Source organism: Empidonax traillii, unplaced genomic scaffold (assembly GCF_003031625.1).
Source record: "Empidonax traillii isolate 1590-97213 ecotype Southwest subspecies unplaced genomic scaffold, ASM303162v1 scaffold230:size732421, whole genome shotgun sequence".
Lineage (NCBI taxonomy): Eukaryota > Metazoa > Chordata > Aves > Passeriformes > Tyrannidae > Empidonax > Empidonax traillii.
The window spans coordinates 617,869-628,825 of NW_020955423.1; the positions used below are offsets into that span (position 1 = coordinate 617,869).

Genomic DNA, 10,957 nt, shown 5'->3' on the forward strand with positions numbered 1-10,957 from the left:
TTGAATTAAAGGCATTTCAGATCAGCTGTGAGAGTCTCCCACAGCCCAAGTCACTCACTACCTCCGGCATGTTTGAGGGCTCTTCCAGTGGCAGTGGCATCAACAACAGGGCAGAACTAAGGCTGGCAGGCTGAAAACTGGAACACAACGCAGAGGATGCCTCTTCTCCTACAGTGTCACATCCCACAAATTCCTTGGGGAACTCAGAATCAAGACCCCTGGTTTCTGAGGGCACTGATGGGTGGCAGGTGCTGCACTGAGGAACAGCCTCCTCAAGCTCATGGAAAGAGGTCTGAGCACTCATGTCTAAGCCTGAAGGAAAGATCCTTTTCCAGAGTAGAGAAATAAGGAAATCTTACAGTGTTAGAAGCTTTGTCAGACCCATATCCCTCCAACAAGCCCGTGTTCACATGGCCTGTCATTTAAACAAGAGGAAGGGGCTCAGGAGAGTGAGCACAGCATTGCCAAAGATCTGGGACAAGGCACAGGGAAAGGGAAGGGAAAGCAAGCAGCAGAGAAGGCTTATGGAAAAAATATTAGGCCGAACTTGTAGGAAAACAGGGCAAAAAAAGAAAGCAGAGGGGCTCAAGGGCAGACCTTGAGCTGGTACCATCACAGTGCCTGACCTTGGTGCAGTGGGGAGGCACATGCTGCCATCTCATCACCGAAATGCACAACAAACACGCCGCAGAGGCCCAAAAGAAACGGATGGGAGGAGAAACAAGGAGAGGGGGAGAAGGCAGAGAAGAAAGGCGGAGGTCAGCGAGCACTCACACGGTTACAGTCATCTGCAGAAAGGGGGGATCTGTCCAAGTGCCAGCAGGGCTCCCCAGCAACCTGGGGCAGCGTCACTTCAGCAGCCAGGGAGCAAAGACACTGGTGGATTGGAGGAGGAGAAAATCCCAGCTGGGTTACACACGCACAGCAGCACTGGGGGAGAAGCAGCACAGAGCCGTGACCTCGGAATCCACCCTGGGAGCAGGGAATGCCGCCATGGAGCTGGGGGAGGGCAGGTTTTACTGGGATGGGGGTCGCTGCAGCCTGGCCCCAGAGGGAAGGAGCAGTGACTGGGCTGATGAGAAGGCAGAGCTATGGAGAGATCTCCAAAGAGCCTGATCTGGGCTCTCTGCTCTCAGATTTCTTCCATCGCAGGCAATTCAATTTTAAAGGAACAGCTGCCTCCCAGCCTCTGCCAGATACTGCTGCTATAGGAGGAGATGCAGAAACCTGAGGGAATTAGGAATTCTCTACTGAAACGAAGAGAATTTGAGGTTAATAATTACCAGAATGAAATTCTCAAGGCCAGTTAACCAACCACCATTTCTCTTGAGCTGGACTGTCCATCACCAGGTGGAGGTTAACACAGCTTTTCCCAAGTCTCCTGAAGCAGAGGGGAAAAGCCTTGGTGTTCAGTTGAGAAGGAAGCCAGAGGCTGGCTTGCAGAAGTGAAGTCCATAAAAAGATGTTCCAGGCTCGTTTTGAATGCTCGGTATTTCCCCCATTTTGGCAGCTGACCATGAAGTGCAAAGATGCACCTGTTTTCCAAGGTAACCACTGCAAATACTCAAATATGCCAAGAATACAGAGCATGAAAGGCATGGAATGGGCCATGAGGAAGGGGAGGGTGCTGACTGTAAATGTAGGAAAGAGCTGATTTGTTCAAGGCCTCACACTGAGAACAATCTGCACAACAGAGAGCTGCTACATCTCGTAAGAGCAGGAGGATGTTTCACCAAGGAAATTCAGAACAGCTTGAATTCCCAGTTCAAACCACTGCCCTTGGATTCCAAGGGAATTTTTAAGCAGAAATACCCTGCACTGAGCAGCTGCATTCCAGAAACAGCTGATGGCTGTAAACAAAGGGCCTGCAAAGGTCTCTGTAAGGGCACAAGCACATGCATTCCAGCTGAAGAAAAGCAATTCCCAGGTCCCCTTCCACCACTCACATAACCTGCAGAGTCCCAGGGGAAGCTGAGGCAGCACCATGGTGGCTCAGCAGCACTTTCTCCCCCAGCTGCACTCCAAAGCTCAGGCAGAAGGATCAGCCTCCCTCCGTGCCTCCAGCTTCCCTGAAGCTATCAGCTGGAAAGCCTGTGAACAGCAACTCCAGCTCCAATTTAGACATATTGTTGTGGTCCCAGATTCTCAAAAAATTGAGGTGGGAGAACAGGGGGGGGGGGGGGGGGAAAAAAACCTTCTGGTTTCTGCCCTTCAACACACGCCAGCCCTCTCTGCCAATTTATTGGCTCAACAAGTGGGTTTTAGCTTCCTTATCCCTGCATTATTTCTCCCCACCTAATCACTTTATTTACCTTTACATGCCCACTGCATGTCAGAAAAGTCACTGTAAATTAGAAGATTTTGCTCCACCTCATTCCCAGGGTTTTTAGGTGAAGCTTGAAAGCATTGAGCTCTTAGTAACAATTAACATTAAGGCTTTAGCAACCCCAGTGGCTCCTGCCTTGAGAGTCCCTTCTCACTCCTCTAGTTGGAATTACAAACCCCTATAATAAAGGTGGCAAAAGAGATGCCATTTATTCCTTACAGACACCACAATCAGCAGCTCCATCTGCTCATTTGAATAGTCAACAGGAGCATAAACTGAGGCACTCTGGTCCCCTCTTCAGCTGGGACATCTGTTTGGCATCACATCTGAGTCTTTTATGGATAAGTGGGTAACACAGGCCCCATTTCCACTCCCAGGCACTTTTCTGAAATGGGAAACACCCCTTTCAAACTGTATTTTGGCTCCAAAGGCCACAGAGACTATAAAGGACACAGATATCTTAAAACTATTTGTCTTCTCCATCAACTGAGTGTTGGTCAGATTTACAGTTCGAGTTCTGTGCACTTAAGATCACCTTTTGCTTCCACTTAAATACCACACCAGGTCCCAGAACGTGACCTAGGAATTACTGTATGAAAATAATTAACAAAATATTTCAGTAGCAAACTAGATTTGCACCTAAGGAAAAAGAGATTAGAAAGAGGGGTCCTGAAGAGCTGAGCACCACCTTTGTTTTACTGCATTAATCAGTCACAGTTCACAGGATGGGAGCAGGGAACAGGGAGCAGGAACAAAGCCTCCAGAGCTTTTCGCTGCAGTGGGAGCACCAGGCACATTCATGACATGACTCACAAGCACATCTCATCTTGCTTTCTGATGACACCTCAGTTAAAATGTTCCCACGGGCACGAGGAAAGGTGGGTTTGTCTGACAGGGAGACAAAAGAGGTGCTGCCCACACGGTGCTCTTTTTGAGGACACCCTGATTACCGCATCCACAGTTCTGATGATGAGTGGTATCAAGAGGGAAATCACTGGCACAGCTCCAATTCCCAAAGCCTTCAACTTTGGGCACGTGCAATGAAATCTGAAGGACAGTTGTAGCCTCTGTACGTGTCCCAGGGCACATCCCAACTCAAAAAGGCATCCCCATCAAATGAAACGTTTTCTACACCTCGGGGAAACTCTGATCTAGGGGTTTAAAGCAAAGTCTGAAATGCAGGTTCTATAACAGGCACTCCCTGAACAGCACTGAGCAAACCCCTGATGGCTGATTTTACAGCAGAACTGAAGTTTTAGTGCTGCAACAGAAGCCCCACAATGGCCTTGTCTTTCTTGACTGATCTTGCCCTTCATTTGGCCAACAACTGGACCATTTTCAGGCAATCTCAAGAGGGCCTAAGCCAGGCTTAGTGCCAGCACATCCCCTCTCAGAATGCCCTTCCTTCTCCACGCTGGGTACCCGACGGAAGGAGGTGCAAGCAGAACAAATCCGGATTAGTCTCCTGAACAACCAGCCTCGCTCCCCAGGGCCAGTTGGCACCTCACAGCAATGCCTGCTCGAAGAAAGAAAACTCCTGGGGGGGGGGAACATGTGAGCAGGAAAGCAAAGCTCAAGTGTGAAAGATTCTGCACCACAGCAGGGTGGTTACACCAGGGGAAAAATCTCTGGGTAGCTCACACCAAACTGGGGGTCCCAGTAGGCATCCTAACCAACACTAGCCCAGTAGAGACAAAATCAATAGAAAAAAACACACGTTGTCACCTGAGGAACAGAGTATTTCCACTCTGGCAGTGCTCAATCCAAGAGGGACAGAGCTGATCTTAAGCTGTTCTTGTCAACCAGGAGGTGAGAAGGACAAAAAAGGACACAAGCTCTGGATCTAAATATTAACCATCCTTCCTATGGGACAAAAAGAGACTTGCAGCATTCTGATAGTGACTTGCAGTTTGGAGCCAGATCCAAATCCAAACTCACGCTGAAGTTGTTGCAGGAGCATCAGGGTTCTGTTCAGGGACCCCCTGAGAGCTCAGCAGCCTCCAAACCTTCTCCAGGACAAGGACTTGAGCACCACTTTTAAAAAAAATTCCCTACAAATGATATATCAGGCATCCATCTGTGAGGGAGGAAAAGCTCCTGAGGGGTTTGACTGGTTTTAGGACCCTTCCCCTGCAAGGATCTTTGCCCTTGCAGGCAAATGGGACCAGGATGTTGGCACCAACTTCTCTGTGCCAAAGGGGAAGGGACACAGGCAGGAGATGCAGCATAAACAATCCCTAAGGACATAAACAATATGGGATTTATCCTGACAATTCCAAACTTCAGCCTCTCTTCTGAACTTCACACAACTTGCTGGGAATCCAAGCAGCCGACAAGATTTCTTCAACCTGTTTCTATCTCAAGCTCTTCCCTGATCTTTCTCTTGTGAATTTTGATCCATTATTTGAGAGACCTTTATTAGATTACTCAAAGGAAAAACAAGCCCTGCAGTTCTGGAAGCTGCAGAAAAAGGTACTGAACTAATAAGGAACTAATTAAGCTGCAGCCAAGATTTAGGACATATCAAACACAGATATCATAAAAGTAATTGCACTTCCCGACTTCCTCCATTTAGATATGATCTCTAATGTAAATCATTTTGATTTACAGCAGTGTAAATGTAAATCATTTTGATTTACATTTACTTTTTCATGTGAATCACTTTCATATGAGCTCTTGTAAACTGCCACTCCCTTCTCTCTCAGATTTCCCCACAGCCTGGTGCTTTGCAGTCTTGTAGTTTTTCTCCTCCTTAGACTGAGTACGAGTTTAAGGACTGATTTTTCCTCTGGTTCAATAGCCTAACTTTTAATTAATTTAACTTAAACCTGATTGGTGCCTCAGCACCATGACAAAGAACAAGTCCTTGGATCAAGCAGGAGCAGGGTCACAAACTTGGAGTTAATCTGGGTGAAAACTCCAGGTAATTCATGCCTATCCTTGTCTCCTTTCAGTGATTATTGGCTCTGTTGTGTGCACACATCTCACCCAAATCTTTGGCTGTCTCCATCCCAACCTTACCCACCCTTGGAATTACTTTAAATCAAGTGTAATTATTTGGGAACTCAGTAACTCAGCTCTGCTTGTCTTGGTATTCCCACAGCTGTGATTTTTCAGCACTTGAGCGACTCAGGCTCAATTCTCCACCTCTGTTTTCCTGTGAGGTGAAAAAGGAATTCTCCTTATTTCATAAATAGCAACATGAAATGACTCACCCAAACTCCCCCAGGCAATCAGAAAGCAAGGAACTGAGCCCTAAGTTCATACAAAACCTGACTCTTTCTAGCCTGTCCCACTAACTTCTCCCTTCTGAGCCTCCAAAAACACCCACAAAGCACGTAGTTACCCCCCAAGACAGAGTAAAACCTGTGTAGGATCCCTCTCAGCATAAACCAGGCATGACAGAGAGAGCATAAAACTTACATGGCTTTGCAGAGGGAAAGCTTTTTCCTCAGGGAAGACACACAGGGATGGCAGACCTGCCTCACTGCTGTGCCACGGGACACCTTGTCAGGGCAGGAGTTCTGGACCATGGCAGCACTTCCCAACACAGCAGACAACAACAGCTCACCCCTCAAAAAAACAACATTGCTGGAGGCCACTGAATGCATCTGGAGCAGCACAGAATGTTCAGTCTTCTCTGAAAAACACCTGACTGTGGTCCTTGGGAACCCATCCCTGAGCTCACACCACCAGCAGCACCCCCGGTAACATCTTTAGTTGGTAACTCTGCTGTGCCTGCCCCAGATTTCAGCCACCCTCAGCTGTGTGTTCTTCATTTATTTATTTTATTTTTTTAAAAAACCTCAGAATCGACTTAGCAACTCAGCATCCCTTCCCTTTTGGCTGGGGTGGCTTCTTTCAGCACTTTCCCAGCTGCACTGAGGCTGGTGCAGCTTGTTCCCTGCTCCAAGTGCAGCACAGGCTCCTTCTGCCTGCCATTTCAGGGGCAGGATGCCAAGACAGGGTGCACCTTCCAGCATGCCAACACGTGGATTTATGCTCTCCCCTCTGCTCAGCTTTTGTCACAGCTCACAGGGCTGCTGAAACTCTGGGTGGTTGAGGCTTTGTTTGGTGGGGTTTTTTTAACTGATCAAGTGAACAAAACTGTTTTATAGGGCTTTGTAACAGAAGCTCAGAGCTCCAAACCTGTGCCTGGAAGACCTTTTCATCAAAAATACCACCATAGGAGCAGAAAGACCCTCCTCCTCCAATTTTTAAGAGCCTGACAGATTCAAGATGCCTCAGAAACAGCCTTCAACTGTGTTAACAGAAATACAGCCTTCAACTGTGTTAATAGAAATACAGCCTTCAACTGTGTTAATAGAAATACAGCCTTCAACTGTGTTAACAGAAATACAGCCTTCAACTGTGTTAATAGAAATACAGCCTTCAACTGTGTTAATAGAAATACAGCCTTCAACTGTGTTAATAGAAATAGTAGATGGAAAGCTCTCAAATGTTCTGTCAGCCTTCTCACTAGTTCTTTTCCAGCTTCACACCTCAAAGTGTGTTTGAGTTTGGGTTTTTTTTGGTTGAGTTTCATGAGCACTGATATCCAGGAGAAGAATATACCAGAGGAGCCTTATGCAATTACATCAGCAAAGGAGGAAAGAAAGCAGAGCAGCAAAAGGTAAGTTATTATTTGTCATTCCAAATGATACCCAGAAATCCCTGAGTGTTAATAAAGCCTAATCCTGATCCTGTTAACACATGAAATTCCAGCTCAAATGGAGTAACAGCACATCACACAGAGCAAGGCCAGGTATGCCCTAAGCACCCACTCTTTTCCCTGGTTACAAACACCTTTACCTGCTAATCAGTCCAAGCTCCAGGGAGGTGGATAATTGGAGTGGAACACATGGAGGAAGGGGTGAGCTACAACCAAGTGCTAATTCTGAGCCCAACTCTGTTGGGACATTAATTGGCTCCTCAGGGTCAGAATGTTCTCTCAAGTGAGTGAATTCCTCAGCTGCTACTCAGTTCTTACTCAATCCATTGCCCTTTGACATCCTAGTGGGGGTTCTGGATTCAGTAAGAATTCAGAACTCCACAGTTAGAAACACAGAGCTTTGACCTCAGATGTGGGCTGAGCAACAAGAATCCAGAGGGATCCTCCCTGGATAAAAGCACTCAGAGCAGAAGGTGCCACATCCAGACATCTCTGGCAATCAGCACCAAAGGAAGCAGTTCCCAAATCTCAGCATTTACCCTCCTGTGGGCTTACTGTTACCCCCAGGCACAAGCTCAGCTGAGTAAAACCCAGCTTAACCATTTATAAAACCCAGAAACCAAAGTCCAGCTGCAACACTGGACCCAGGGATGTCAGCAGGGCCTGCAGGAGCTGGACCAGCATAGAAAGACAGGAGTAACTCAGGACTCTCAACTCATGCCCAGAAGAAAGGAAAATCAAGCAGATTCAGGCTCAAAAGTTGAACTACAAGAGACAGCAAAAAAACTCTTCATCACGTGGCTCCGAGCAAAGCGACGATGATAAATCACACACAAAGATAAGCATTTATTTTCCAACAGTTTTTGTGCCAGTGCTGCAGTTTAAAGGAGTCATTAAAGTACCAGAAGATGAAGTACAAGAAACTTTAGTTCCTCAAGAACCGCATCCCAGTTTTGACTTGTGTAGTTTTAAGGGCCAGAGCTGCCAGTCACCAATACACAGCAAGTTTGCTTTCCCTCCACCTCCTAGAGGTGACCCACAGGTTCACTCTGGGAAAACTTAGAAGCTTTTAACTCTGTGACTCTGTTTCCCCACAGCTCTTTCAGGCAGGGTCTCATAAACCACGTCCCAGTCAGCAACTAGACTGGCCTTAAAGTCCACAGGCCTAAATAAAAGCATTTTCAAAGTGGTCCAAGCTGATTGCAAGCTGCAATTACAGGAGTTATAGGTGCAGGCTACTTGAGTTGGATGCATTGTCCCACAAGCCCTACTTTTAAGCTGATGAAAAACGCATCTTTTTAGACATTAAGATCACCATAAATCACATTCCCATGGAAAATAAGTCAGAAAGCTTGACCAGCTCAGCACATGGAATTTCAGGGAGTGTTTCCAGGCATTCCCCCGACTCAGCAGGACTGACTGACCTGTCCTCACGCAGGAAAGGGCTCAGGAACCGGGCCGAGTCGTCATCGTGGCTGCTCTGCTGGCTGCTCTGCTGGCTGCTGCAACAGGGACAGGGAAGCACAGCAGTTAGACAGGTCCAAGTTCCTTGGAAAAACTCGGGTTTAAAACCTAGATCAAGCAGAAAACACAAGGTTCACACTCCATTTTTGGGGGTGCCAAGAGAAAACAACGGAAGACACGGAGTTACATCTGATTTACAACTGGCCGTGGGTGTTGGGAGCGTCCATGTCCCACTTGGTGGCACTTTCCTAAGAACCTCCTGACACGCAGAAGTGATCTTTGCATACTGCTTAGACAGCATTTCCTCGTGCCACCCCCACGACACTTCCTGCACATTCCAACACCCGACTGCTGCGTGTTTGTTGACCCCCAGTTCCAGGCAGCAGCACAAAATAAAACCCCAGTGAAAAAAAAACAACTCCAAGTTGGCCAGCGCTGAATTTCTGGTGAGACTTGCACGCCGAGCCCACAAGATGTCACTGTCCCCCCTTAAATGGGTGTTTTGTGGGAGATTTTTATTTATTTCCAGCACGTTTATTCCACGGATTTGCCCTCACTCCCCTCTAGAAGCCTCCAGTTGCTCCGGGGAATCAACAGGGTTCCTGCTTCTCGTTCCTGTGGCTTCATTTCTCTGCAGGAGCTTCCCTTCTGAGCAGCAGGTAGAGCTGATTCTGCCTCCAGGAAAGACTAAAGGTGTTCCTGGGCTGGGTTTAATCTGCTTTCCCTGGGTTTAATCTGCTCTACCTGTGGCTCTGGAGTCATGGCAACACCATCAGCACGGTCCTGCCTTGGGACACTTGTCTGAGCACACAGAGCGTGATAAAACTCTGTGGTTTCACTGTTAAATAAAACTAGTTCAGGGTATAAACACAACCTTGCAATCACAGCTTCTGCTGCCCTGCACATCCCATTGCCCAGAGGCACAGAAATACAAACAGGGTATCAAAAAAACCCCAAAAAACCAAAAAAACTAAAAACCAACCCAATTTACATTTTCATTCTGAAGAGCAGCAATTCTTACCACTAACATCTATTACGGAGGGGGGAACATAAAACCAAAACACTGCAGTGGCACATTCCATGAATTCCATTTGTTAATTTTTCATTCAAAAAAAGGGGGAAAAAAAAAGGGGGGAGAGAGAGCAGGAAGGGGAGGGACTTGGTGTTCCCCCACCCTGAGACCAGAGTTTTGGTCAAAGAGATTTGTGGTTTCCTGTGAAGAGAAATGAAACCAATGATGCTTATTATCATTTAATACTTTCATCAACCACCTTGATGGTGACCAGCTGCTTCTTCAAGATCTCCAGGGGATTGATCTTATTGAACATGGTCTACCTTTAAACACGATAAGTGTCCTGGGCACTCATTTAGCATTTGAGAAACACCCCACACTGCTATTTCTGCTGCATGAGACAGAACACTGTTCCTTACTGTCATGAAAGGAGAGAAGGCTGAATCTTTCAGAAAAAAAAAACTAATTACTGATCAGTATAAAATCCTCAACTCACACAGAAATCAGCTTTTGAGGCTGGACAAAAAAAACCGCACAAAACTCATGCAATATTTATGATTTTCAGTTGTGGATTTAAAGCCCAGAAGTGCAGTGTGGGCACACAGAGCACACCCAGCTCGTTTCCCCACTGCACAGGGTGCAGTTTTGCCATCAGAACCCGGACAGAGAAACATTTCAGCAAAGGGGACAGATTGAATTTTCCCACACCCACAGGTTTAGTCATTCTTAAGTGCCTCGCTGCAGAAAGGATAAGCAGGGAATAAGAATTCTATACTGGCTTCAAGCTATAAATCAGCAGCTGGGTAAGAACAAATTATTCCCAAAAGCAAAGGAACGTTTTTCTTGTGCTCCAGAGCTTAATTATGGCCCAGTGAACTAGTCTGGAAAGAGCACAGAGGGAACTACACTGACACTCATAATCTAAATTATCACCCTTTTGATACAAGAAAACACTGCAGGGACTTTTTCTATAATTCCTTGTTTCTTCACAGAAAAACCCTCCCACCCAACTTTTCAACTCAGACCCAGCGAATCCAACAAAACTTACCAAAGGAGAATTCCCAACCTGCCACCAGTGCTGGTAACACCACATTGGAAAGTTCCCTTTTGGGGCAGCTGTAAAGATGAACCTTCAACCTTTCCGTGCTCATCCACCCATTAAAGTTCCCAGGCAGAAAGTCCTTCAAATGAGGGCTTAAAATTTAACAGAACCCAGACACTGCAGCACCTGAGCTCAGGATTGTGAGCAATGAAACGAGGAGAGAAATCAGATTTTACCCACACTTCGCTCCAAGAGTGTTTTGCACGAAGCTTGGCAAAAATCTGCGAGTTTTCCACACAAATAAAGTGGTTTTAACATTCTGATTATTAGACAAGGACGCTGTTAAACTTCCTAAAACATTCAGAGAGGTTGAAATGCTGAGTTTTATTGTTTTATGATGTTTTTCAGTTCGTTTGAAGGTGACTTGCTATTAAAAACTGT

The 10,957-nt window shown here is 46.5% G+C and overlaps 1 protein-coding gene across 4 annotated transcripts in view; it reads right to left on the reverse strand.

Annotated features, from left to right (window-relative positions):
• The window catches only part of GRAMD1B (GRAM domain containing 1B), a 74,834-nt gene extending 64,217 nt beyond the window's left edge, over positions 1-10,617 (reverse strand). For 3 of the 4 annotated variants that reach the window (XM_027888092.1, XM_027888090.1, XM_027888091.1), the window contains exons 1-2: positions 10,523-10,617; positions 8,423-8,500 (exon numbers count right to left, since the gene is read on the reverse strand). The gene's annotated coding sequence lies outside the window, so the exon portion shown is untranslated. The remainder of the gene's footprint in view (positions 1-8,422; positions 8,501-10,522) is intronic. The other variant, XM_027888093.1, reaches the window with a different exon arrangement.
• Positions 10,618-10,957: the final 340 nt, after the last annotated feature.